Genomic DNA, 5,016 nt, shown 5'->3' with positions numbered 1-5,016 from the left:
TGACGGTTAATCAGCATCCCTCCTCCACCCCTTCTCCTCACTTCAAGTTCACTTTATAATTAGATGGGGATCGGGGGGTACTCTAGGTTCAGGCCATTCCCCAGCTAGGAGCCCTTCCCCGGACAGCACGCCAAATACACATACCATACCTCAGCTAATTATATGTAAGCGTAACCTCGTGAAAGAACACTGTCTAAGACTTAATGGCTGCTCTGTCAATTCTTCGTCATCGGTTAGGAACCTAGGTGTGCTATTTGATAGCAATCTTTCCTTAGCAAGCCACGTTTCTAGCATTTGGAAAACTGCATTTTTCAATCTGAAAAATATATCTAAATTATGCCCTATGCTCTCAATGTCAAATGCAGAAATGTTAATCCATGTATTTATTACCTCAAGGTTAGATTATTGTAATGTTTTACTGGGTGGTTGTTCTGCACGCTTAGTAAACAAACTACAGATAGTCCAAAATGCAGCAGCAAGAGTTCTTACTAGAACCAGGAAGTATGACCATATTAGCCCGGTCCTGTCAACACTGCACTGGCTCCCTATCAAGCATTGTATAAATGGTCAAATATTGCTTATTACCTATAAAGCCCTGAATGGTTTAGCACCTCAGTATTTGAATGAGCTCCTGTTACATTATAGTCCTCCATGTCCCCTGCGTTCTCAAAACTCAGGCAATTTGATAATACCTAGAATATCAAAATCAACTGTGGGCGGCAGATCCTTTCCCTATTTGGCGCCTAAACTCTGAAATAACCTACCTACCATTGTTCGGGAGGCAGACACACTCTTGCAGTTTAAATCTAGGTTAAGACCCATCTCTTTAACATGGCTTACACATAACATACTAATATGCTTCTAATATCCAAATCTGTTAAAGGATTTTTAGGCTGCATTAATTAGGTAAACCAGAACCGGGAACACTTCCCATAACACCCGATGTACTTGCTATCTACTGTAGATGCCATTCTTCTGTTTCTCTCTTATTCCGAGGTCACTGTAGCCACCAGATCCAGTCCGTACCCAGATCAGAGGGTCACTGCAGTCGTCCGGATCCAGTACGTATACAGACCAGATGGTGGATCGGCACCTAGAAAGGACCTCTACATCCCTAAAAGACAGCGGAGACCAGGACATCTAGAGCCCAAGATATAGATCCCCTGTAAAGACCTCGTCTCAGATGACCACCAGGGCAAGACCACAGGAAACCGATGATTCTTCTGCACAATCTGACTTTGCTGCAGCCTGGAATTGAACTGCTGGTTTCGTCTGGTCAGAGGAGAACTGGCCCCCCAACTGAGCCTGGTTTCTCCCAAGGTTTTTTTCTCAATTCTGTCACGATGGAGTTTTGGTTTCTTGCCGCTGTCGCCTCTGGCTTGCTTAGTTGGGGTCATTTCAGATGAGATGATGACATCACTGAATTCAATGATGAACTGCCTTTAACTGTAATTTTGCATTATTGACACTGTTTTCCTAATGAATGTTGTTCAGTTGCTTTGACGCAATGTATTTTGTTTAAAGCGCTATATAAATAAAGGTGACTTGACTTGACTTGACTTGATAACCGGCCCAAATCTCAGGCAGTTAGTTAGCCTTAGCTTGCCCTGATCTGGGCCAAAACAGGTTTTATTATTGGTGGCAATTCTCAGCCTTAAGTAAACCAGAATCCCCAAATCTGAGCCACACCAGACCCAACCCAGACAACAAGCAGTGTCGGCCCAGATCCGGCCCGAATGGGTTTCACACGGGCCAGATGTGGGCGGGATCTGGGCAAACACTATATTGCTGTCTGGGAATTTTAATATTTCATATTATTACCTTGTATATTACTATGATCTCAATTATTCATTTTGTGACATTCTTTAATGTAGACACAAACTATGCCAATAAAGTACATTAAACAGAATAGAAAATCAAACTTAAACCCCACACATCATGTAAAAAATTTATTGCATTGGTTTTCTATTTATTTTTATAAAGAACAATTCAATCAATAAAGAGTGAGTGTATAAAGTATACAGTCTATAAGAGAAACGTAACAGATAGACACATGTAACTTAATCATAATAATTTATTACAGATGTGACAAAGAGCAGTACCACAGTAGTCCAAATGACGATGCATTGCAGCAGTCCATTCTTGCAGAATATAATAGTAGTGTGAGGAGCAGGGCATAATTTAAGTTGTTAAACGCTGAAAATACTGTCCCGATCCACTCCCTCAAGGCGCGTGTTTCTCATTCAAAACACGCATCACCAGAAACATGGCATGTCGCAATCTCTGACGAAACCGATGAGAGCCAATGAGCGTTTGATATCGCTGCCGTAAAACTTGTTGTAAAACTTCTTAACGGCACATTTTTAAATAGTTACTATAGCTACAGAGGAAGGAGATACATATCGCCGATGAATGCGGTTTGAATTTGGATCTGTTCCTCACACCGAGTATCAAATGGATACAGGATTTAAATAAAAATAAAATACTTTCATGATCATTTTATTTAATGCTTGTACATGACAGCATACTAATGAAAAATTATGTGCCCCCACTCTCTATTACACTATTATAGATCAGTGTGTGTCCCATAGTAAACCAAATAAATATTACATAATAATGGTTAAATACTCTCTCTCTTTCTCTCTTCTCATGTAAGGATTCTAAGATTATTTGTACCAAGAATAATAATATAAAATTTAATAAAATTATAATTAAGTGCAGTTTAATACAGTTGAATGATGTGCTTAATTTTTAAATGATAATATTTCATTATGTTTTGACTTGCCATTTCAAAGACTAGATTTTAACAATACTAAACTTCATTAAAATGTATGTGATCATTTAACCATTATCATGCAATATTGTATTTATCTTGTTTATCATGGGTCACATAATATGCTGCCAGATCTTAGCCTGATTTGGACCACATATCACTGGACTGATCTGGGCCACACTCCTCCCATCAACAATCAGCCCTCATGTTGTTTGCCGGATCCCCGCCGTGCCATCCAATAATATCCAGCTGAAGACTCACAGCACCACCAGCGCTGCCAGGACCCCTCCGCCAGGACCGGAAGTGAGGGGCGGAGTAATAATTGTCAAGGACCCCGCCGCCAGGACCGAAAGTGAGGGGCGGAGTAATAATTGTCAAAGACACCATATAAAGACCTATGATAAAGACACAAGCACAGAACCGGAAGTGAGGGTCGGAGTTTACCGCCGAGTAGTGCCACTTAAGGTTTTGGAGCTTTTATTACACACGAAACGTCATACTTTGTTATAATGATGCATTAAGGTATGGTTACAGTACAATAAGCATTTTAAAACATTAATCTTGTGTAATATAATTGTATAGTTATCTGTTTCATTGTATTATTACTTCCTGGTCATGCTGTTGAAAAAAGTAATGCTTGAAACTTATGGGGATTTTATATAAAACATCCTTTATTTTTTTTAGAACATATGTGCAGCATGCATTTTTTATTTCAAAAATAGAAAAAAAAGAAATTGAAAAAAGACGATTTTTTAAATTGTTTTAAAATATTTTTTTTTAAATAAACTTCAAAAAATGTCACACGCAGAATTTACTCTGAGGCCCATTTTGTCATGGCATTCTTGCAAAAAATATCCATGTCATCCCTGAGCTCAAAGTGAAACACAAAAATGTATTTTGAATCTTCTGTCTCTTCCTGGAGATTGTTGAGGACTTTTTCCTTCTGAGCTTCATTCATTCGGATGAAAAGAGGCTCCTCCACTGGACCCTTGAATAGATGGCTTTTGCAATGGAGCCATTCCAGAGCTTTGTTCATGTGCCAGATTATTGGGTGCTCCTTTATTACACATAGTTAAAGGAAAATGTGACTTTAATATTTCTTATAAATGTATGTTAAGATATATTATAATTATATAAATATATATATATATATATACACACTGCTTCACTGCTGCTGTTATGAAGAGAGTCAGAGGCGTTCGGATCCAAATGCAGTATTTATTTAGAGAATGGTCAGACAGGCAGAAATCAGGAATGGTGTCAGGTGTAGAATCGAAACCAGAATCAAGCGGAGATCGGGGCAGGCAGCGGAGAAATCAGAGTCGAATACACAGTCCAAAGGTCAAACACGGGAATAACAAACACAGGTGAAAAACGCTCAGAAATGTCAGACAGTCTAAACAAGACTTTGCAGTGAGTGAGAGTGATTGTGCTGCTTATGCGTGTGTAAATGAGGTGCAGGTGTGGCAAGGAAATTGGCTGATGAATGAGGTGCAGGTGTGGCAAGGTGATAGTGATGCAGTGACTCATGGGAGATGTAGTTTGGGTGTGGTGCAACAGTATGAGAGGTGCTAGTGTCCAAGTGATGATATGGTGACATCTGGTGGTTGATGGGTGGAATGGTCCTGAGTGGAGTGCCCTCTACAGAAGTTCATGGGCACTCCAGCTAATGATCGTGACAGCTGCTAAGCATAGCTTGTTCTCTTCTTTCGAGTTTTCTTTCTGCACTGGAATATACGTTGATTCATTTAAAATTAATCATAAGAGGGTAAAAATGTAACAGTGGGCTGGAGTAAATGTCCAGTATCTACCTTTCAGAGAAACCCCCAAAGTTTTCTAAAAGAAGTAAACACCACCATCTCCGAATGTTTGGAAAGTCGCACTGAAAGACAAACATAGTGAAATCTTGATATTTCAACTGCTACAACATCATAAAGGTCAATTACTTGAACTGGTAATTACTTACAGATGTAAAATCAAAGGGTGCTCCCATGACAAGATGTAGAGCATACTGGAAAACAGCAAAAGTTAAGAAACATTATAGTCAAATAAAAAAACAATCAAACCAGAATATCTCACCATCAACATGAAGACTCCACAGTCAACACCCCCAATTTGTTGTAGGATATCCTGAAAAAAAAAACCAGGTAATTAAGGGTTTGACACTTCAGTCTTTCAAACTTTAGCCTACTTCTTTATAACCAACCTTGTTTTTCAGTAGTAGCCATTAGCCAGGTGAAATT

Source organism: Carassius carassius, chromosome 1 (assembly GCF_963082965.1).
Source record: "Carassius carassius chromosome 1, fCarCar2.1, whole genome shotgun sequence".
In the NCBI taxonomy this organism is placed as follows: Eukaryota; Metazoa; Chordata; class Actinopteri; order Cypriniformes; family Cyprinidae; genus Carassius; species Carassius carassius.
The sequence above is the reverse complement of the archived record's forward strand: the minus strand, read 5'-3'. Positions refer to the sequence as shown.